At 57.1% G+C, this 21,043-nt stretch overlaps 1 pseudogene across 1 annotated transcript; it reads left to right on the forward strand.

The window, feature by feature from the left end:
- Positions 1-12,187: 12,187 nt before the first annotated feature.
- On the forward strand, positions 12,188-13,276 carry LOC307093811 (zinc finger CCHC domain-containing protein 7-like; annotated as a pseudogene). The gene is made up of 2 exons: positions 12,188-13,076; positions 13,219-13,276. The product of its transcript is annotated as a zinc finger CCHC domain-containing protein 7-like (transcript).
- Positions 13,277-21,043: the final 7,767 nt, after the last annotated feature.

The following is a 21,043-nucleotide window of genomic DNA, read 5'->3' on the forward strand; positions in this document are numbered from 1 at the left end:
TAGTCTAGACCTCGGCGACCCTGTCCACACGTGACCCAGCCACCGCGGACTCTCCTGGGTGTGGAGTCCCTGGCTGGTATTTTCACTGACGTGCTTTGGCGTCTCTTTGCGGGTCCCGACCCCTTCGTTTGGTTGTGAAATCCCTGGGACTAAAGGGATTGGGAAGACAGCTCAAATGGCCAGACGTTCCGGGCAGTCCTGGGCATGCGCTCCCCTCCCGTCCCTATTGCTGAAAAGCCAGACTCCTTGGTTTCATCTCCCCCACCTCCCGGAGCCCCCCGGAGCGGCTTCGCACGTGCCTCTCGGGGCAGTGACACAGCAGAAAGGCAGCGTGCTCTGCAGTCACCACAGGGGAGGGGCATCCATCCCATCCCAGGGCAACAGGGCCCCTCGGGGAGGATTCCCAGCCCCGTGTCCAGGAATCACCCAGTCTGGGGCACCTTTGTCTCCAAGGTCAACCTTGCAGGTCTGAGGCTAAGCATGAACTGAATAGAATGCGCTCTTTCCCGCGAATCCTTCTTCAGACCCACCTGCAAGGCCTGGGCAAACCTGAAAAATCCCTGAAGTTTTGGAAAGCAGCAGCCACCTGTCTGCCCAGCCCCAGGGGGTGCTGCTGGCAGGGCTGCCTCAAGGGCGACCCGGAGACCAGTGCTGAGACCGGAAGCCGCCCTGCTTCCCCTGCAGTTGGTGTTGGCAGAGCGCCAGCTGCTGAAGCGCTGCAGGAAGAGGCTGCACCTGCAGACAGGATGCCCCGGCCCCGCCCACAGGAGTTGCCTCACAGAGGAGTTTCCAGCAGGTCAGGTCACTTGCAAGGGCGAGTGTGCATTGGACACCAGCTGCCCGTGAGAGGGAAGAGAGCTGGAGGGCAGCATGAGCAGGAATGGATGAGAGCGGAGGAGGTGGAACAGGCCGCGAGGGGAGGGGAGGGAGTGGGCCTCCCTGTGCACACTCGCCTTGTCCACCCTTCCCACCCCCACCCTGATTTCTCTGTCTCCGTCTCTCCTCTCTTTCCTTCCCAGTAGAAGCATGCCACAAAACAAAGCCGGTGGAGAAAGGCTCAGAGTGACAGATTTTTAATTAGAACCCCCACTCTGTCTTAAAAAGAAAAAAAAAAAAAGAGTTGTCTTAGCTCTCTAGCTCTGTGGGGCTGTAGCAAATGCCAAGGAGACTGCGTTTGGCCAGGATGAACTTTCCCTCTTGTCCTTGACCTGCTGTCTCCCTCTGGGGGATACTCCTCCCCCTTCCCCATCAAACTTTAGCTCCCCAGCTCGCTCCTTTTCCCTTCCCTGCGTGTAAACTCTGACAGGTCCTGAGGGTCCTGCCTTCTCGGCCAAAGAGGAATCTCATTCTAAATCAGCCTCCCCTAGGCCTCCGAGGAACTCCCTGCTCACCGCCCCCCTCCCCCCCGCCCTCGAACCCCGCATTGCCTATAGAGAACAGGATCTCAGCCCCGTGGGAACCCGGTGCAGATGCCAGCTTCCCTGGCACTCTAGACCTTCCAGAATTGTGTCACCCACCTAAGTGCATCACCACAAAGAGCCACCTGGTGAAGAGCAAGGCAGGCCTGCATTCACACTCCCAGCTGCCACCGTGCTAGCTGTGTGACCTGGGTCAAGTCGCCTGTCCTCACCAGGGCCAGCTCTCTCGGTTGTAAAAATGGAGTGCTACATTGTTGCAAGGATCAAATGGGAGTTGTGGCAAAGTGCTAACTAAGCACAGTGCCTATGCATAGCAAGAGCTCTTAAGTAGCTAGCTTAATTGTAATGAACTGTTTCCATTTGACCTCATCCAACCTCGGGGCTGTTGCTATGACTTTGCTACCTTCCCACTCGGATGCCCTTAGATACCCTTAGGAGGTCCCCATCCTCTCAGCACCTTTCTCCTTGCTTTCCAACGTGCTTTGCGCCCGGTGACCTCCTCTGACTCTAGTAATGAATAACTTGAGCACACGGTGTTCCTTTGGACTGCCCTGGGCTGGGCTGGGCTGGGCTTTTGTTCTGAGGCCCCTTCGGCAAAGGGTGCTGTAGCAGCGAGTTGAAAGTGGAAAGTTCGAGGTTCTCCGGAGGGCAGGGCACCTCTGGCAGGTGGAGAGTGTGGCTGGGCGTGGGGAGGGGGGAGGAGGTGTGGACCTCGGGAACCAGGCAAGTGGCTCAGTGCCTGCTTATGGAGATCGTTTTTCTCTGCAGAAAAGAGGATGGAGGAATTTGAAGCCTCGGGGGCAGGGGTGGGAGGGGGGAGAAAAGAGAGAGCAATTTTCACATCTCTTTTCTGTGCAGGTGAGAGGGGAGGAATGGGTCTGGAGGACTGTGAGTGAATGGTTCTGCCCAGGACTGGTGAGGTGTGCGGGCTGGGTAGAGGGGAGCAGAGGGCAGGAAGAGCAGCGGGTTAGGGACCTCATCCAAGTGAGGATGACAGGTTCAAACCCAGGAAACAGACTGAAATGGAGCTTCACAGGCCTGCAGAAGAGGGGGTGTGGCTTGGCAGGTGCATGAGGGAGATTCAGATCTAAAAATCAGACCCCACCCCCACCCCCACCCAAGCTTTTGGCTCTCTGAGCCCCTGGGCCAACAATGCAGCGTTCCCTGCAGAGGCCTCGGAGGGCAAGCCACCATCGGGGCCACAGCAAGCTCATGCACCTGCTGCTTTAGTGCCAGTGGGGGAGGGTGCCCACAGGGGAGGGTGCCCAGCGGGGGAGGGTGCGGATTGCATGATGACTCATCCTGGCAGCAGAAAGTGTGCATGCTGAGGAAGAGGACTCCATGCTCCACGGCAGGTCTGTTCGCAGTGGCGAGCGGCCCGGATGCACAGCTCTGCAGTGGGGTGAGGGCTGGGAGAGGGGAACCCTCACTGTGACATGGGGCCGACTGGTCATGCTGGTGGGATGTGGGTGGAGGCCTGGCAGGCTGGGTGGGAACCCCTCACCAGCCATCACGGGAGCCCCATATGGTGTCATTCGGTGCTTCCCCTTGGACCCTGTGTGTCTGATGGGAGACCAGGTCATCCTCTAGAGACCAGGGACCCTGAATGGGGACAAGTAGAAAGGTCCCTTCGGTGCCTGCATGTAAGTCATCTGCCCCTTGCCTGTCACTGGGTCTGGGTTGAGCGCTTGTTCTAGGTGAGGACGTGGTGTGGAAGTGTTAGAAGGAGGGGCTGTTTTAGAAGGCCCCTTGGTAAGGCGGACTGCGCCTGCCCTCAGTGGAAGGGACCTTGCCACCTTGGTCACCGGGCCCTGGCTGGCAGACTTCCAGAAGTTGCTTCCTGCTGACCTGGTCCCTAGCTTGTAAGTCGGGAAACATGTGAGTCCAGAGAGCATCGTGTGAGTCCAGAGAGCATCGTGTGAGGCGGGAGAGGCTGGGATTCCTCTCCACCATCCGGGTCCTTTGCCAATTTGTTGTAAGGCGTGTGCAGGTGGAGGTGGCAGAGTAGAGGGGACACACAGCGATGCGTGGTCAGCGCGGGGATCCTGGGTGTGAAGGGCGGCGGGGCGAAGGGCTGGGGGGCCTGGCCACACTGTGAGAGCCTCCCAGCCCGCCTGCCCTCTCCTTCCCGAGGGCTAAGAGGTCCCATTTGCCTTTTCCCTGGAAAAAGGTCTGGTACCAACCAGCACATCCTCGGCCTCAGAAAGTACAGTTCCTCTGGGGAATTCTCTCTAACAGATGACAAGGGGACCCTCTGAGAGGGTGGGCTCAGGGCCTCGGCCTCGGGCAGGTGCAGATGGGAATAGCGGGCATTTTATGATCCTTTTCTGGCGGGACCACTTGAGTTTGCCAGAGATCTGAGAAACGCCTGTGGTCGGTCCGCGGAGTCCTTACCTTCGTCCAGCAGCCTCAGCTCAGGGCTCCCGGCAGGGCAGGTCGCCGCGGCCAAGCCCACCGTGGCCAGCGCGGGCGCTAATGCCCGAGGTGTCCTAGCCCAGTGGTCGGCAAACCGCGGCTCGCGAGCCACATGCGGCTCTTTGGCCCCTTGAGTGTGGCTCTTCCACAAAATACCACGTGCGGGCGCACACGTACAGTGTGATTGAAACTTCGTGGCCCATGCGCAGAAGTCGGTTTTCCGCCTGGGCGAGTCTATTTTGAAAAAGTGGCGTTAGAACACTCAAGGGGCCAAAGAGCCTCATGTGGCTCGCGAGCCGCGGTTTGCCGACCACTGGGCTAGCCCATCTCCATCTCCCGGGACAGTCAGCCTCTAGGTGACTGTCGGGCTGTGACGCCCACCTGCCGGGGACATCCCGCTGCTGGAAGCTGAGCGGAAGCCTGGCTCCTTCCACCTGCGGCCCAGCCCTGCTGCTCACCTGGAGGGCGGGAGGCCCGGCGCGCAGCCCTCCATGGGCGACACAGCCCTCCTCCTGCTGGAATGTTCACCCTTCAGACGGACGCAGTCCCTTCTCCAGCCTCCTGTGAGGTGGTCTCTCACCTTCCCCGTCATGCTCAGCTCCTCTCCTCGGCAGTTTTCCACTTAGTTTTTGTAAATATATTTTTATTGATTTCAGAGAGGGAGAAGCATCAGTGATGGAAGAGAACCATTGATCAGCTGCCTCCTCAACGCCCCACGCTGGGGATGGAGCCCGCAACCCGGGCCTGTGCCCGATGGGGAACTGAACCGAGACCTCCTGGTTCATAGGTCGATGCTCAAGCACGGAGCCACGCCGGCGGCTCCAGTTCATTGACGTCCTTTTTAGAGCGAGGACCTGGCTCCGAGGCGGCCGAGTGGAGGGTGCCCTGGCCGCGGCACGGTCATCGCTAGTCCTCCCAGCACTGCGCCTCGTGGTTTCCTGGAGCCCAGGCCTCCTTCCGGCCGAAGCCGGGTGAATGTTTCAGAAAAGGCTTTGCTCTTGGGGAGAAATAGGAAGCACCCCTCCCCCTTCCGTCCAGCTCCAGGACAGGGACACACCTGACGCCCTCAGGGTGGGGCCCCGGGCTGCAAACACCGCCTGCGGGGGGCGGGTGCTGCATGGGGGGGGGGGGGCGCTGCCGCCAGGGGCTGGTCTCCTCCTCCCACCCCCTCAGCCGCGATGCCCCATGTGCAGGGCAGCAGCTGGGCATGGCAGCCGGCGAGTCTTGGCAGGGCCTGCACCCCTCGCCAGCGTCCGCAGCCCCTGCCGGCTGGTCCGGGCTTGCTCTGCCTTCAGTCTCGGTCGAGGCGGGGGTCAGGCCCACAGATCCCACCATCACCGGCCTCAGCACTGACCGCCGTGGCCTGGCGCCGCCCTCCACGTGGCTGGGACACGGAGGAGGGGCCGTGCCCTTCCCGGGGCTGCCGAGCTGTGGGGGGCACAGGACACACAGCAGCACGGAACCTGCCCAGCCTGTAACGCGTGCCGGCTTTTCCTCTTCCTGACGGACTTGACCTTTCCGCGTCCTTCTAGAAACACTGCCTGTTAAGGAGCTAGTCCGTAGGAATCAAACCCAAGGGGAGGAATGAAAAAGGCTGTTTTGCATTTATTTTACTTCGAGGAGGAGCTGGGAGGCAGGAAAATGCAAAAACAACAACAACAACAAAAAACCACAACACCATTTGCTGACAATTCCAACCTAATTTCTGCTCCTGCATACTGCAAAGGGCGGCTGGGGCGCTCAGGAGCAAACCCTTAGGGCGGACTGGCTGTGTGCGGGGTCTGCCTTTGCGGTACCTGCATCCCAGCTCGCTCACAGAGTAGCTTTTGTGTTAATAAAGGGAAACCCGCCTTTCGTACCCACCATCTACGTGGCATCGCCCCCACAACCCCCAGGAGGCATCGCCCCCACAACCCCCAGGAGGCATCGCCCCCACAACCCCCAGGAGGCCTGTGCCCTTGCCCAAATGTATGGATTGCAGGTAGCCTGTGTCCGATCACATGGCATAACACCCGCCAGGGTCCTCAGGTTCTAAAGCTGTTGGGGTGCCTTCCCTCACAGCGGCATGGAGGACGGAGCCCCCATAAGTGAGCAGAATGCCAGAAGACGGGCCTCCCCAACAGCTCCGGCTCCGTTACACCTCCTGCCGCCGGCCGACGGGAATCCACACGGATGCGTGCTAACTGCATGACGGACACTCCAGGCAGGCGCGGTGCCAAGTACTTACTGTGGATGAACTTCTCCTCCTGTTTTCCACGTCAGCCTTCTTAACAACTCAGGGAGGTGGGTCTGGTGACGGTCACTTTTCCATGTCAGTCGGCCTGGCCGAGTGATGCCAGGTGGCTGGTAAAACATGGCTGTGAGGGTGTATCTGGGAGAGACTGGGTTTGAAATGGTAGACGAGTAAGGGAGATGCCCTCAGCTGGGCGCCCAGCTGCTGAGGCCCGGGTGGGACAGAAGGCGGAGGCAGGGCTACCGCTCAGCCTCGGCTCAGGCCCAGGCATCCACCTCCCACCCTCGGCCATCGGGGCTCCTGGTTCTTGCAGACTCCCATTGGGGCTGCACCATCTGCCCTCGATTCTCAGGCCTTCAGACTTGGCCTGAACGATATTACTTGACCTGCATGATATCACTGGCAGATGGCAGAGTAGGGGGCTTCTCTGCCTCCACAGTTCCTATCATCTCTCTATATAAAAGGCTAACATGCCAAGTGTCCAACCGTCTGGGGAATGATGTTACATAGCAACGCCCGGCTTCCTCTCCCTAGCGACGACTAGCCTCCTTGCAGTTTCTTCAGCCCAGGAACATGACTTGCTTTATAGCCAGGTGGAAACATTTTACACTGTAACCAAATGTCTGTGAAGCGTTTTCCTGTGCCTCATATCATTTGATCCTCACAGAAGTCCTGGAGTAGGTAGATAGGAGACTCGGTGGAATCCTATTTTCTTTTCATTAGTTGGAAAATGGAGGTTTAGAAAGCTTAGAAACTTGACCCAACTGAAAAGAAGTAAGAAATGGTAGACCTTGAAAATGACTTAAGGTTTTCTCACTGTGCAGAATATAGTCGAACACTGCTGCAGTTAAATATTTTACCCTTTGTTCTCCCTGCGTGATCCACAATAATAGTATGCTTTGTGGATATTTACTGCTGTGTTGCTGACAATACCTGAAAGAGAAGTTGGGGTGCTTCACTGGGCTGGAAAAAGTTTAGATACATCAGAAAGCAGGTCTAATTAAGCAAGTTTATTCTATATCTATAAAAGGCTAAGTTGATTTGTGCATGTGCTATACATATAAAGCTCTTGCTGGCATCAATTGCACATGTGTGTTTCCATCTGTCATTGTTGATTGTGAATTTGGTTGACCTATTATAGAGAAAGGGCGAATAGCGATATTAAAATATTTCTTCTTATTAATTTCCTTTCAATGTGCACAAATTTGTGCACTGGGCCTCTAGTTAGATAGATAAATGGGTAGATAGACAGGTGATAGATAGATGATTGATAGATAGATGATAGATAATAGATAAATAGGAGATAAGTAGAGATATAGACAGGTGATAGATAGAAAATAGATAGATGATAGATGATAAAAAGATCTGATAGATAATAGATTGATAGGTACATAGATCTCCTATTGGTTCTATTTCTCTGGAGAACCCTGACTAGTATAGTCCAATTATTATTATTACTAGAGGCCTGGTGCATGCACTGGGCCGGGGCGGGGGGGGAGAAATCCCTCAGCCCAGCCTGCACCCTCTCAAAGTCCAGGACCCCTCAATCCCTGCAGGATCTGGCCTAAACCGGCAGTCGGACATCGCTCTCACAATCCGGGACCACTGGCCCCTAACTGCTCACCTGCCTGATCGCCCCTAACCACTCGCCTTCCTGCCTGATCGCCCCTAATCACCTCTGCCTACCTGACTGCCCCTTAAGCATTCTGCCTGCCTGATTGCCCCTAACTGCCTCTGCCTGCCTGCCTGATTGTCCCTAACCACTCGCTGGAGGGCGGCCACTGGGCGAGGGGCTGTGGTAGTTCTGGTCTCTCATTGTTCTGGTCGTTCTGCCATTTCAGTCACTGGGCTTTTATTATATAGGACTAGTGGCCCGGTGCATGAAATTCATGCACATTAAAAGGGAGACCCAGCCGAAACCAGTTTGGCTCAGTGGATAGAGTGTCAGCCTGTGGACTGAAAGGTCCCAGGTTCTATTCCGGTCAAGGCACATATCTTGGTTGTGTGCACATCCCCCAGTAGGAGGTGTGCAGGAGGCAGCTGATGGATGTTTCTCTCTCATCAATGTTTCTAACTCTCTGTCCCTCTCCCTTCCTCTCTATAAAAAATCAATAAAATATATATTTAAAAAAATAAAAATAAATAAAAGGGGGACCCAGAGTCAAGTCCCTTCCCACCCACATGAGCCTCAAAATTGCATGAGACCCAGACCTGGCTGCTCCCCCCACCCATTGGGCTAGATCCAGACCCGGCCAGTCCCATCCTTGTCAAGTCCCACCGGGCAGGGGGCGTAGCCTCAGGTCCCCTGACCTGGTGCCAGGATGGGGGACACGGCCTGAGTTCCCCCAACTCAGCACTGGGGGTGCACCTTGAGGTCCTCCGTCAAGCCCCGCTGGGTGGGGAGCACGGCCTGAGGTCCTCTGTCAAGCCCGGCCAGGCAGGGGGGCGCAGCCTCAGGTCCCCTGGCCTGGTGCTGGGGTAGGGGGTGTGGCCTGAGGTCCCTGGCCCGGTGCTGGGGCAGGGGATGTGGCCTGAGGTCCCCCGGCCTGGCATCAGGGCAGGGGGCAAGGCCTGAGGTCCCCGTCAAGCCCCACAGGGTGGAGGGCGTGGCCTGAGGTCCCCCAGCCTGACGCCAGGGCGGGGGGCAAGGCCTGAGGTCCCCTGTCAAGCCCCACGGGGGCAGGGGAGGGTGTAGCCTCAGGTCCCTGCTGATTGCTCGTTAAGGCTCCTTAAGGGAACTTGGCCTCAGCTGTGGGTGCGGCCATCTTTGTGATGGAGTGCTGGTCAATTAGCATATTCCCTCTTTATTAGATAGGATTACTAGAGGCCCGGTGCACAAAATATGTGCACGGGGAAGAGGAGGTGAGAGTCCCTCAGCCTGGCCTGCACCCTCTTGCAATCCAGGACCCCTCAGGGGATGAACTGGCTGTTGGACATCCCTCTCGCAATCTGGGACTGTTGGCTCCTAACCACTTGCCTGCCTGCCTGCCTGCCTGATCGCCCCTAAGCACTCTACCTGCCTGATCCTCCTAACTGCCTCTGCCTGCCTGATCATCTCTAACCACTCTGCCTGCCTGCCTGTAACCACCTCTGCCTGCCTAACCGCTCACCTGCCTGCCTGATTGCCCCTAACCGCTTGTCTGCCTGCCTGATCCCCCCTAAGTGCCTCTGCCTGCCTGATCATCTCTAACCACCTCTGCCTGCCTGATCGCCCCTAAACACTCTGCCTGCCTGCCTGCCTGCCTGATCACCCCTAACCACTCTACCTGCCTGCCTGTAACCGCGTCTGCCTGCCTGATCACCCCTAACTACTCACTTGCCTGCCTGATCACCCCTAACCGCTCGTCTGCCTGCCTGATCACCCCTAAGTGCCTCTGCCTCAGCCCCTGCTGCCATGGCTTCGTCTGGAAGGATGTCCGGAATGATATCCAGAAGGTTGTTCGGCTGTCCAGAGTAATTAGCATATTACGCTTTTATTATTATAGATTATTATTATTATTATTATTATTATTTTAGTCCTATTATTATATGCAAGGGGGCGAATGACAAAGTCCCGTGGCGGACAGCACTAACGAGAGAAATAGTGGGGATTTGGAGCAGAGGCACCCCTTGCGGAGGAGCTGAGCCTGAGCAGGGCTTTGATCTGTAGAGAACTGAGAGGCCACTCTTCTGACCAGGAAGATGAAGCCGCGGGGAAATGCCTGCCCCGTCCGTGTCCATTCCCATCGCGACTCCGCTGAGATGACCGGAGAAGACCACACATGAAGGTGGAGAGTACTGTTGTCTACATGTGAGGGGCCCTGGGAGAGACTTCCCTGTGACCCTCCATTAAAAAGAAAACAAGAACCCGGCTGGCGTGGCTCAGTGCTTGAGTGTCGACCTATGAACCAGGAGGTCACGGTTCAATTCCCGGTCAGGGCACATGCCTGGGTTTTGGGCTCAATCCCCAATGTGGGGTGTGCTGAAGGCAGCCGATCAATGATTCTCTCTCATCATTGATGTTTCTATTGCTCTCTCCCTCACCCTTCCTCTCTGAAATTAATAAAAATATATTAAAAAATAAAACGGTGAATTTAACACTAAATAAATTAAGAAAGAAAAGGAAAGAAGGAAGGAAGGAAGGAAGGAAGGGAGGGAGGGAGGGAGGGAGGGAGGGAGGGGGGAGGGAGGGAGGGAGGGAGGGGGAGGAAGGGAGGGAGGGAGGGAGGGAGGGAGGGAGGGAGGGAGGGAGGAAGGAAGGAAGGAAGGAAGGAAGGAAGGAAGGAAGGAAGGAAGGAAGGAAGGAAGATCCCACGACAATGTTATCCTTAGAGCTGGGGCTTGGCTGTGAGCAAGAGAACCCCACAATACAATGGCATCAACAGTGTGGGTTCCTCCCTCTCACTCAGTCCTGGAAGGTGGTCCCGGAGGAGGATGCTGGCTTTGTTCACTGCGTCCTCAGGGGCCAGGCCCCTTCCAGCTCACCCTTGACCATCCCTGGGCCCCTGCTCCCCTGGCCCCAGCGGTGCGTGGGCAGTCGTCACAGCCAGGCCTGAAGGCTGGAGCAGACAAAGGGCAGACGGGCCAGCCTGTTATGGAGACACCGCCCAGGTCCGTCTGCTGGGCTCACTGGTCAGAACGCGGCCCCAGGGCAGCGCCTGGCTGCAGGGGAGCTGAGGCGCACAGTCTCTATTTGGGCAGCCTGTGCAGGGGAAAATCGGAGGGTCTGTCCGTCTCTGCCACAGCAATCCGGGGAACGGACACATCGATTTGCGTTTTGAGTTAGTGTCATCCAGGCCCTTTTCAAGTGACAGAGCCCAGAGGGCTGCCATTATCTGACATTTGTCCAACAAGAGCATCAACCTCTTCCCTTTGTGGAGACAATGAGGAGCCATTAGAAGGTAATTCATTAGATGAGTAATTCATTAGAAGAATAATCCATTAGGCGTGTCCAGGCCACGGGCCAGAGGAGGCTCTGGAAGGAGCAGGGCCAGAGCTGGACAGGGTCTCAGAGGGCGGCCGGGAAGCAGACGCAGGTGCTCCGGGCACGGTCTGTGGCTCTGCCCCACGGGCAGGGCTGGGCTGCTCACATTCCCGCAGCCTCCACGGGTTCAGTACCACCAGCCTCCCTGGGGCTGAGGGACGTGGACAGCTGCTGCCTAATCTTAGTGCGCACAGGGCACTTAGCACCCGGGGCAGCTGGCCTGCGGGGTGGTGGCACGGGGTGTGAGTTACCCACCCAGCCTGCAGCTGCCTGGTCAGTTGCAGCATGGTAACTGACAATGGGTTTTATTTATTTATTTATTTATTTATTTATTTATTTATTTATTTATGTTTAAATATATATTTTTATTGACTTCAGAGAGGAATGGAGAAGGAGAGAGAGAGAGAGAGAGAGAGAGAGAGAGAGAGAGAGAGAGGCATCAGTGATGAGAGAGAATGATTGATTGGCTGCCTCCTGCACGACCCACACTGGGGATCGAGCCCACAGCCCTGACTGGGAATTGAACTATGACCTCCTGGTTCATGGGTCGATGTTCAACCACTGAGCCATGCCAGCCAGGCTATTTATTTATTTTTTAACCTTTTGCACTCGGATGTCGAGTGTGACTCGACACGGTTAGCATTAGAATAAAGGAATCGAGAAAAAAGCAAGCGAGTGCAAAGGATTAATACATTTTTATTTTGTGTGTTTTTTGTTGTTGTTGTTAATCCTCACCTGAGAACATTTTTCCATTGATTTTTAGAGAGTGGAAGGGAGGGGGAGAGACAGAGAGAGAGAAGCTTCGATGTGAGAGAGACACATAAACTGGTTGCCTCCCACGCATGTCCCCACCAGGGCCAGGGATCCAGCCTGCAACTGAGGTACGTGCCCTTGACCGGAATCGAACCTGGGACCCTTCAGTCCACGGGCCAGCACTCTACCCACTGAGCCAGCTCCCATTCAGTTGTAAATTAAGCTCCTGGAGAACAGGGACCTTGTCTGACCTGCCCCCCACAGTTCCCAGCACAGGGCCTGGGACTCAGTGGTTTGAAGAATTACCGATTGAATAAATGACTAAAGGAAGGATCTCCAGTTTTAACCAGGTTCCTCACGGATTCAAGAATAGATGACTTGACTCAAAGGGAGCTCTGATTTACAAAAGGGGAAGATGGTGTAAACTGGTTCATCAGTGACAAAGACGTTGAGGCCCAGATATATAATAACAGATCATCTGGAAGAGGGACCCACCGATACCATACAGCAAACAAAGTCGTCACCTGTAGAAATTGTGACAAATGTGGCCATATGTCAAAAAATTGCCCCTTTCCACAAAAAGTCCGTGCCTGCTCCCTCTGCTCCGAGAGAGAGTATGCCCGTGCCGCCCGCTTTGGCTTAGGCTGTTCTTGGCCTATGTCTTCTACGCACAGGTGTCATGGAAGACCTTCCTGGAGAACAGTGTGACCGGTGTGATATGCTGGGCCGCTATGCTGATGCTTGCCCAGAAACCTGAAGGCAGTATCACCTAACAACTCAACCTGGACCCCCCAAAGAGCCGAAGACCCCTCTGGACAATCAGCCTCGATGTACTGCTACAGCTGTGGTCAAGAAGGCCCTTATGGACATGAGTGGACAGAACGGAGAATGTTTCACCAGACCGCTCCAACATCTCCATTCATCTACTACTGGGATGACAAACAGGAAACTCGGGAGCAAGAATACAAAATAAAACGAAAAGTAAAGAACTCCAGAAAAATGGGGATTTTCCAAGGCAGTTCAAGAGGCCGCATATGAAAGCAGCGAATCAGAGGTCCCACCGTGACACGAAGAAGAGGCCGGCCTCAAGGAGAAACAGCAGGTGGCCTCAAGAAGAGAAAGAAACCCCAAAAGAAGCGACGAGCAGGAACCAGAGAGAGCGTGGAAGCACAGGAAGGCCCACAGGTGTCGTGACGTGGACGAGGACTTTCCCAGAGGCCCCAGAACCCACTCTTCCCTCGGCACCTGCAACACCCAGAGCCTCGCAGTCCTTCCACCACTCCCTCCAGCACAGGCCCGAGAAGACAAGCTGCGGAGAGGGCCACGGGCGGCTGAGGAGCGGAGCGCTGCGTGGAGAGGAGGGCAGGATAACTCTTCTCAGTAAGCAGAGGAAAAAGGGTCTAGGCTGTGAGACAGCTGCCGACTTGCCTTTCCAGCGTTGGTCTGCGCTTCGTGTCTACAGCATTCTGCCAATCTTCTTACGCATTAAAGTGAGTTTTGTTTTGTTGTTTTGTTTAATCTCCGCCACACCCAGAGCTGCTGAATGAAGACCTAGAGATCTGTTCTCTGTGTCCAGCAGGTTCCTAGGAGGAAAACAAAGATCAACTCAGACTTCCCCTGTTCCAGCGGGCCATTTGTACTCAGACTCCGACAGGTAGGAAGAATTCATCTTTTCAAGAGAGTTTTTAAAAAATACGTTGAAAAAGTTAAAGCTCATCCAATGTAATTCATCTGCAGTGTGCCTGTGTAAATTAAATCCTTGCCGGAAGAGAAATTATTATGAAAAAATTCGTTGATCTTTTTCATCATCACCCTCTCTTCCACATCGGAAGGATGATAGTTACAAACCTAAGCTTCACTTGCTTCCGAAGCTGGGGCAGATCCTTCCTTTGGTCGGAGCATCAGGGCCGCACCGCGAAGGCGTCCCCGTCGAAGCCCCGAAGGAGCAGGGAGTCGGCTGCTGTGAAATACGAGCAAGGAGTCCACCCAGCATCCCTGTCACAGGACAGGTTTCCCGAAACAAGTGGAAAAGAGTCACAAAGATGTTGATGTCATCACAGTGAAATACTTCCTGCCGTCTTACAGCCACACTTCAAGAACGCTGTCACTCAGCTATACAGAGATGAGTATTGCCCAACTGAAAAAAATTGTTTTGTTTTTATGGTGTTTTTTCCTAAAACTGCATAGCGATACAGAAATGTGTGTACCTGTGAGCCTTTTGTACCTATCAAAGCCTAATGTTAGAACTGGAAAAATAAAATGTCTGAAACAGAAAAAAAATTAAAAAGGATAGATGCCTGGCACTAGGCAAACAGCATCCACCAGAGAGGTGAGAGGAAGACGCTTACCGACGAGCACCCTCCAGGCAGAGGGCTCTCAGGAGCCTAAGCGGAGTGATTGATGTGCGTTCAGCTGCGGACTCACCTACCCGGCCCCAGGCGTGGTCTGTGGGCTGCAAGTCCTGCCCGAACTGCCCACTCAGGCCATTATAGACCAAACTAGTGGCCTGGTGCATGAAATTCATGCACATTAATAGGGGATTAATTAGAGGAAATATTTTAATATTTTTATTTGCCCTTTCTCTATAATAAAAGTGTCAGAGATGAAAGAACATTAATAAAATGTATATGAAAAATCTTCCTCCTGTCAGAGTCTGGGGTGCGCCGAGGGACCCAGAGTCAAGTCCCCGCCCACCAGCGGTGCCTCAAAATCATGTGAGACCCAGACCCAGCTGGGCGAGATCCAGACCCAGCCAACCCCACCCCTGTCAAGCCCCTCCGGGTGGGGGACACAGCCTCAGGGCCCTGCCTGGTGGGGGACACAGCCTCAGGGCCCCCATCAAGCCCCACTGGGCAGGGAGCACAGCCTCAGGTCCCCCGACCCAGCGCCGGACAGGGGGTGCGGCCTGAGGTCACCTGGCCCAGCACCAGAGTGGGGGCTGCAACTTGAGGACCCCGTCAAGCCCCGCCATGTGGGGGGCATGGTCTCAGGTCCCTGCTGATTGCTCCTTAAGGCTCCTTATGGGAACTCGGCCTCGGCTGTGGGTGAAGCCATCTTGTGTTACGGAAACCCCACCTCCGCTGTGGGCGCCGCCATCTTTGTGATGGTGTGATGGTCAATTTGCATATCCCCTCTTTATTAGATAGGATGTGTGTGTCCCCCCAAACTCATTTACTGAAGTCCTACCCCCCAAGGCGATGCTGTCAGGAGGTGGGACCTTCGGAGGAAATTAGGTGCAGATGAGGTCGTGAGGGTGGGGCCCCGTGAAGGGATAGTGTCCTTCTAGGGGACACCCGAGCCTCTGTCTCCGCACCCCGAATGCGGCAGGACTGTCTGCAGCCAGGAGGACGGCCTCGCCAATCCCCCGCCATGCTGGCGCCTGGTCTGGAACTTGCAGACTCCAGGACGGAGGAATAGTGTCTGTTGTGTCAGCCTGTGGTACTGTCACCGCAGCTCGAGCTGATTAAGACCGTGGGCCAGGGTGGCCCTGCCCCAGGGAGGCTCCCTCTGTGGGCTGGCCCCCCCGCATCCTTGATCAGTGAGGACGAAAACCAAGATGCTGCAATGGAGACCTCAAGATACAGTGACTCAAGCCCTGGCCGGTTTGGCTCAGTGGATAGAGCGTTGGCCTACGGACCAAAGGGTCCTGAGTTCGATTCCGGTCAAGGACACGGACCTCAGTTGCAGGCTCCTCCCCGGCCCGGACCCTGATCAGGGCTCATGCAGGAGGCAGCCGATCGATGCATTTCCCTCACATCGATGTTTCCCTCTGTCTTTTCCTCCCTCTCCCATTCTCCCTAAAAATCAATGGGGAAGTATCCTCGGGTGAGGATTAATAGCAAAAACAAAAAAGATAAAGTGACTCAAAAAGAGCCGCTCGCTTTCCTTCAGGACAGGCCGGAGGCGAGCGGAGCGCAGGCGGTCCTGCGTGGGAGCTGTCGGTTCTCTGACCCTGTGCATCCCCCGGACCGTCCCGGCCCGGCTACGGCTGGTCCACAGCGCACCTCCAGCCCGTCTCCCTGCAAGGAGGAGATCCAGGACGAGTGGCTTTGATTTGAAGATGATGCCACATGTACACATCTCGCTTCCATTTATACCCCGTTACTCACACAGTCACCCCAGCGGCGAGGCGGCTGGGACCCGCAGGCACCACGGCAGCTGTGCCCCCGGAAGCACAGGGTCTGCCATAGGAAGAAGGTCCTGAGATGGACCCTGGGAGACAGAGGGCACCTCTGCCAGGCCTGGGGCAGCTGCCCTGCCTCCGCCTGCGCGTGGGCCCAGCCCTAACCTTGGGTGCCGGTGAGACGTCTGTGTCTTTATTTGATTATTTTTATTTGAGGAGAGAGAGAGAGAAAGAGAGAATGAGGGAGAGAGAGAAACATCGATCTGTTGCCTCCAGCACACACCCCGACGGGGGCCAGGGATTGAACCTGCAACCGAGGTACATGCACTTGATAGGGACTCGAACCTGTGACCCTTGGGTCCGAGGGCTGACACTCTAACCACTGAGCCAAACCGGCCAGGACTGAACCCGCCGCCTTTTGCTGCCAGGATGACGCTCCAAGCAGCTGAGCCACACTGGCCAGTAACCCCCTTTCCTTGAATTAGTGAGTGGAAACTTCTCTGGTACCAGATGCTGCAGATTCGAACAACGTACCTCCAATCTCTCAGACCTCAGTGAAGGTTGCAATACCCTGATGTCACTGGGGGGCTCAGAGCAAGCCCTGAACACAAACCCTGAGAGGACAGGTCTGGCCCCAGGATGGCGGTGGTGGGTGGGGGAGGTGAGGGGAGAACACGCCTGTGAGCCGACCTGGGCAAGGTCACCTCCACGAGAGCCCCGCGCCAGGCCCCTGGGTGCCTGACCGTGACTTTGGCAGCCTTCGTTCTCTCCGTATTTTTGCCCGCGGGAGCCCTGCCTTACCTTCCCACATCCGTGCGTTCCCTCCTGGGGCCCTCCTGCGGGGCGGTGGGGGAGGAAGGCAGGGTGCGGGGACTCCTGGGGCTCTGGGGGGGAGGTGGGGTGCGGGGACGCCTGGGGCTCTGGGGGGGAGGTGGGGTGCGGGGACTCCTGGGGCTCTGGGGGGGAGGAGAGAGGTGGGGTGCGGGGACTCCTGGGGCTCTGTGGGGGAGGGAGAGGTGGGGTGCGGGGACTCCTAGGGCTCCGACATGTGAGTCTCTAGTAACGGGCCCATTTCAGGCCGGGGGGCATCAGTCTCGGTTTATCGGGGCTCTTGTTGCTCTGCAAATGGCACCCAGCCAGGTCCTGGGTGCACGTCGCTGCAGCATCCCTCCGTCCTCTTCAGAGGACACATGTCTGTAAGAAATGAGCCCTCTTTCTCCCTGTGGGGTTACTCTGTCCTGTAGAACGGCTGGCGGGGCCGCCTACCAACACCCCGGAAGTGCTGGGTCAGCTCAGGGCCGCAGGTGCAGGGCAGGGGGCGGGGGGAGCAGGCGCGCCCTGGCCTCGCCTCCCCAACCTGGCTCCCTTGCCCTGTGTGACCCCAAGTGCAACCAGGCCTGCGGGGCGCGGCGCCCAGTGAGGGCTCTGATCAGCTGAGGGACCCCAGAAAGCCTTGTGGGAGCTGGCACATTCGACGCTGAAAACAGAGTCAGTGTTTAGACTTAACCCGCTCAGCACTGTCCCGGGGGCGCCATCCTGGGTTCCTGGCGCGCTCTGCGGGCGTTTGCCCTTCCCCGGGCGTGGTTTTCCGTGAAACAGCGCATTCTGTCACGGCAGGCTTCTCAGAAGGAAGGGAAGGAAGAGGAGGGGCAGGTGTGGGCGACGTGCGCTGAGCGGCCAGGACCTGCTGGGCCAGGCCTGGAGAGGAGCCCTGGCCAGTGCTGCCCAATGGTTAGAGTGTCAGCCCGCACACCCAAGGGTCTTTGGTTCAATTCCTGGTCAAGGGCTCATAGGTGGGTTGCAGGTTCGATCCCAGGCATCCAATCTATGTGTCTCTCTCACATCGATGTCTCTCTCTCTCTCTCTCTCTCTCTCTCTCAATTCCTCCCTTTCCCCCCCCCCCCCCCACCCCCGTCCCTTCCACTCTCTAAAAATCAATCGCAAAAATATCCTCGGGCGGGCGAGGACTAACAACAACAACAAATAAGACAATACTCCCAGTGTTTGGACGGCTCGGTAAAAATCTAGGCGCAAGAGCAGGTGCGAGTCCAGCAGACAGGAAGGCGTAGGTAGGAAGATGCAAGCGGGTTCTAAGGGCACTCCACACCGAGCGGCTTCGTTTCGCTGCCGCACAGATTTAAGCTTCTTACCGGTGAGCCCCATGTCTTCGCCAAGAACTCCTGAGATGCTAGAGCCCAAAGGGCTTGAGCATCATCTAGTCTAGCCTCACTTTTTGGCTGAAGACAGTCTTCTCCTGTTTCCCTGACATGCCCGGCACCTTCTTGGTATACAGCAGGGGCTCATTAGGTAGCAATTGAATAAATGGTGCACGTCCTTTCTGTGGTTTGTCATTGGACCTCACCCGGCACCCCTGAGCGAGGGAACGGGAGCCCGCTGGGCCGGGAAATGCATTCCTCGCATCGTTAGGCAGCCGTGGGGTCCGGCTGTGTTTGTGAGCGTTTCTCCGGGAGTGACCTTCCCTGCGGCTCGGTCTGGCTCAGAGCATGAACTCCGTGCATCCGAGCGTTTTGTGGACAGCATTCTGGTCCCCACGGTTGTCGTAGGCTCACAGTGATGACACAAACCGTGTCTGAGCGACACTGTGGACCTGTGCGTCCGCGTCCGCCCTCGGCGTGAGCTCCTCCACGCGGCTGGGACCCAGCGGCAAGTTCGCCGCCGCCCCTCCCTCTGGAAATCATCGCTTCACCAGCGGCCTCGCATTTTCCTGTTGCCCAGCATCCTGCCAACCACAGAGCCTGCGCCCTCTCGTCCCTCGCCCACCTCTTCCCCAGGCGGGGCCCTCATGCCCACGCGTGGTAGGATCGAACCCCTGCCAGACCTGGAGGATAAGCTGGCAGGTGCCTTATTCCAAATAGGCTGCTTCCTGTGCCCAGGCGCCGCTGCTGGGACGGAACGACGCGTTAATCCCACACGTGGAGCCCGAGGGCGGGGTGTGCTTGTCTCACCATCGCCCGAGCCTGGGGATTGCCCCTCTGATCTCGCAGCAGGTGCACTGAGGACGGGGTGCATGGGGGCTCCCCATGGAATCCTGATCGTGACGCCAACGCCCCTCCCATCTCCTGCCTGGGGAACCCCCTGAGATCCAGCGTGGCCCGAAAGGGCGGGACTTGGCCCACCGCTCTCACCCTCCCTTCCCGCGCCTCTCACGGCTGTTGGGCTGACAAGCAGGATTCTTATTCTAGCTCCCAGCTTTCCGTTACCCAGCTAGAACCCAGGACCGCCCGGGGAGCTGGGACTGAAGGGGCATCATCAGCCTGGGGGGTGTGCGCAGGGGCGGGGGGCGGGTGAGCAGACTGGCCACCAGGGACCGCTGTGCTCGGGACACTGTGTCCCAGCCACACGTTGTCACAGGAATGGCTGCCACAGGGTCATTTTCCCCCTACAAACCTCTGTCCAGCATCTGCTGTGCACCAGGCGCCGTACCAGGCACTGCAGAGACAACCAGGAAGAACACAGCTCCTGCTTTCCGGAGCGTCACAGGCGGCAGAGAGCTCAGACGCGGCCCCTTCCCCCCACGTTTCACCAGGCTGGTGGGGAGGCCCAGGGGCCGGGGGTCAGAGCCGCTGTAGGCGGAATATTATTCTGAAGCTCACGCTAGGCTGGGCCCCGGCTTGGGTGGCACCCCTGCACCCGTCATGGTTTGCATCCTTGGACTGGTATCTGGCCAGCCTCATTCCATCTTCTACCTTAGCGAACAGAAGCACAGCTTTTAGCAACGGACACGAAGGAGCGTCCATAGCAAACAAGTGCTGCCCTGAGGGCGTCCCCACCGGGGCCTGGCTGCAGTGCTGCCTGAAACCACCGGGGTGTGGCAGCCTCCAGGAGCTGCAGCCAGGGGCGGCCAGAGCTCTGCTCACAGATGCAGGAATGGAGCACAGCCTCCGTTTCCATGGCGACAGTGATAACAGCCTGTATTTATAGACCCTCTATCTCTAAGGAGCTCAAAGTACTTTACAGACACATTATCTTCTGGGGGGTGGGGGGAGAAGGAGGGAGAGAGAGAGAAAAAGAGAGAGAGGAGAGGAGAGGAGAGGAGAGGAGAGGAGAGGAGAGGAGAGCGGGAGGAGGAGGAGGAGGGGAAGGAGGGAGGGAGGAAAGGTGAGTGAGAGCAGGGAGCAGGGAGGAGGGAGAGAAGGACACGCGGTGCTGTATGCACAGCTCACAGATGGCAGGGAGTGAGGACTCGGTGCCCGAGGTGCAGGGGAAACCAGTGACAGGTGGCAGATGCACGGACCATGGCCCTCTAGCTCCTGGAGCCCTGGCTGCTGGCCTTGGGCAGATGTCAGGGCTGGGCTGCCACCTCGCAGTCATCCAGCTCCGGTCAGGGTCACCTGGGACATCCGGTCACCCTGGAACATCAAGCAGAGTGGCTCACCTGCTGTGACAGGAAGCACAGGGACAATCTTCCATGGAGCGCTGGGGAGACGTCCTAGTCCTATAGCCCGAGGGCCACCAGCAGCTCCCGAGGGCATGCCCAGGTGTGAGGCTTGGTGTCCTGCGGCTCTCAGACCCAGAGGGCTGCAGCGCAGGGGCCTGCACACGCCATGGTGGGGCCTGCACATGCCATGGTGGGGCCTGCATATGCCATGGTGGGGACTGCACATGCCATGGTGAGGGCTGCACACGCCATGGTGGGGGCTGCACATGCTGGGGTGGGCTCTGCACATGCCATGGCGGTGCCTGCCCGCGCTGGGGCGGGCTCTGTACATGCTGGGGTGGGGCCTGCACACGCCATGGTGGGGCCTGCACCCTCTGGGGCGGGGTCTGTACACACTGGGGCGGGCCTGCACCCGCTGGGGCGGGGCCTGCACTGGAGCCCTTCAGTGTCCCGGCACGGTGGGGGATGCTTTTCGATGTTTCTCACCGCCTCCCTGAGACCGGGGGCTCCGTTAGACATGTGATGTTGCTTAGACCAACTTCACAGCTGTTGCCTATGAAATTGAAAATGAGCCTGGCTGGCATGGCTCAGTGGTTGAGCATCAACCTATGAACCAGGAAGTCATGGGTTGATTCCTGGTCAGGGCACATGCCCAGGTTGTGGGCCTGATCCCCAGCATGGGGCATGTAGGAGGCAGCCGATCAATGACTCTCTCATCATTGATGTTTCTGTCTCTCTC

This window comes from Cnephaeus nilssonii (genome assembly GCF_951640355.1).
Source record: "Cnephaeus nilssonii genome assembly, chromosome: 21".
NCBI classification, from domain to species: domain Eukaryota; kingdom Metazoa; phylum Chordata; class Mammalia; order Chiroptera; family Vespertilionidae; genus Cnephaeus; species Cnephaeus nilssonii.